Source organism: Volvox carteri (genome assembly GCF_000143455.1).
Source record: "Volvox carteri f. nagariensis unplaced genomic scaffold VOLCAscaffold_82, whole genome shotgun sequence".
In the NCBI taxonomy this organism is placed as follows: Eukaryota; Viridiplantae; Chlorophyta; class Chlorophyceae; order Chlamydomonadales; family Volvocaceae; genus Volvox; species Volvox carteri.
The window spans coordinates 231457-233925 of record NW_003307625.1 but is presented as its reverse complement, the minus strand read 5'-3'; positions in this window follow the sequence as shown (position 1 = coordinate 233925).

The following is a 2469-nucleotide window of genomic DNA, read 5'->3' as shown; positions in this document are numbered from 1 at the left end:
AGCCTGCCACTGAAAACAATTCAGTATTTCTTTAATGAATAAACGGAATGAAATGCTGCTAAAACATCCAGTGTTGGAAAACGTAGGTGACGCCGCAATGCTCACCCTCTGACCCACCTAATGCCTTGAGGAATCATAAGACATGATTGGATGGCGTCCCAGTCCATTGCTGGCACAGCAAGCTGACGTATGGATGCGCGGGAAGCCCATTACCCAATCTCTTGCCGTTTCGGACATAGGGACCGTATAGGCTTAATGCCAGCGTCACGCTTTCAAAGAAGCGGATGTGGATAGCGAAGGCTCCCTATGTGCGGCATCCTTTGATAGCGATGAGCACGCTCGCTAGTAGCGTGCGTCCTTTTACAGACGTGACGTATCGCGTGCGTCTTTTTATGCATTCGTGATAAGACGCGAATACATGTTGCATTCAATATTCATCATGTCCCATTGCAGAAGCTAGCTGCATGTGGGAAACTCCGATTCTGCGTTCGTGGGTTAGCTCACCGGTAATACCAGACATGCATATCTACCAGAACTCACGACGCATGGCAGAATCATTTACACAGGCCCTGAAACGTATAGTTCGATCATGAGGATCATAAATCTAGGAAAGGATCCTATCTCTTCATCGCTAAAATTCTCTCCAGACCACGTAAAACGACAAGGACACGAAAACGGACCCACGAGCAAAGTTCAGCAGCGAACGAGGATGGTATACTGAATAGATGATCCACTCGTTGGCCTCGTCAGGGTTGGGTTAGAAGCTCGCGCAACCCCGATGGCCAGGTAATGGACCTACTAAACACCACCAAACCTGAACAATATCTTACCAACATTCATACAGCGAACGTTATCAACCTATGTTTCGCATTCCTTATGCCATGCAAGGGCGCCCATGTGCATGACTCCCACTCCATTCTTGTAAAGCCTCTTTGTGTAAAGCCGCACCCCTTGCTTACAACAAGCAAATCAACGGCTTGTTCCAACATTCTTCATTGATTTTAAGCCTATATGGTCCCTATGTCCGAAACGGCAAGAGATTGGGTCATGGGCTTCCCGCGCATCCATACGTCAGCTTGCTGTGCCAGCAATGGACTGAGTACTTAAGCTACTGGGACGCCATCCAATCATGTCTTATGATTCCTCAAGGCTTTGTGCGGATCAGAGGGTGAGCGTTGCGGCGCCACCTACGTTTTCCAACACTGGATGTTTTAGCAGCATTTCATTCCTTTTATTCATTAAAGAAATACTAAATTGTCTTCACTTGGCAGGCTTATGTTCTCTTGCCAAGTGTGACCTTTGTTGTACGTCATCCATCGCCCTGTATCAAAAAGTGCAAGGCGAAGTGGATCCAGGTCATCGCCCTGAATCCATCGCCCTGACGGCCGGGCGGGGCAGGGGGGGGGGGGTCAATTTCGTCAAACGCTGACCCCTCGTACCGTTACTTGAAATGCGTCGCCAATTTCGCGAGTTATAACAAACGGCCAAGCCCAATCGCTTATAAAGACCACATACTTGACAAATTGTGCGCGCTTTGCACTCCGACTGAATTTCTAGTCACACCGCTGCCTTATATTATAAAAATGAACAAGGACAACGCCGCTCGTGTTGCTCGACCCCTCACGACCGCTTACATAGCCAATATGTAACCCATTGTAGTATCAGGGCTGAAGCCACCCGCGAAACGGCAAGTCGGCCGCACTTCCGGCGGCATGGGCCGCGCCGCGTCGGCCCACACGCTCAATCTCTGCCACTGAGCATTGAACATATCTTCAAGATTATCAAAAATTTCATCCAGCGCGACCGCTAGGGCAAACCCCATCGCGGCTCGCGCGGGATGCAGTGCCATTGCAGTAGGCAGGGCTGCCAATCACCCTTCAATGCCCCCGCCTTTCTTACGTCCGCTAGTCATTTTCATTGTCGTACAAGCACCCGTAGGGAGAAACTCGCTAGTCATTTTCATCCGTGTCGTACAGGCACCCCTAGGGAGAGTCTCGCTAGTCATTTTCGAACTGCAAATCCGTAATCTCTGTCGTAAAAGGCACTTGTTGGAGATTCTCCCTAGTCATTTTCGCGCGCTTCGGTATTAGTCGTACGAAGACGCCGAGTATATTACTATGCCTTCTACCGGCTTTGCAAATGAACAAAGTCTCTATCAGAATTCTGAATTTCTCGAAATAGTCGCTTACGTGCTGTCCGATTAGCAGTTCATCTTTATTAGCCATGTCTCATTTCACGACTTCGTTTGCAGCAGTTTACGCTGCAACGCTCATCATCCTTGCTGCCGGTGAGATCGGGTTCTACTGCGCATACGTTCTCATCTGTGCTCCTCGTTCACCATGCTTACCTGCATGCGATACCCTCTGTAGTTGATGGCATTCATTAATGTGGAATAGTTTATGTATGCTCTTGAAATTTTTGACAAACAATTCATGGAGCTCTGTCAGCGAGTACGCAACGTCATAAGCC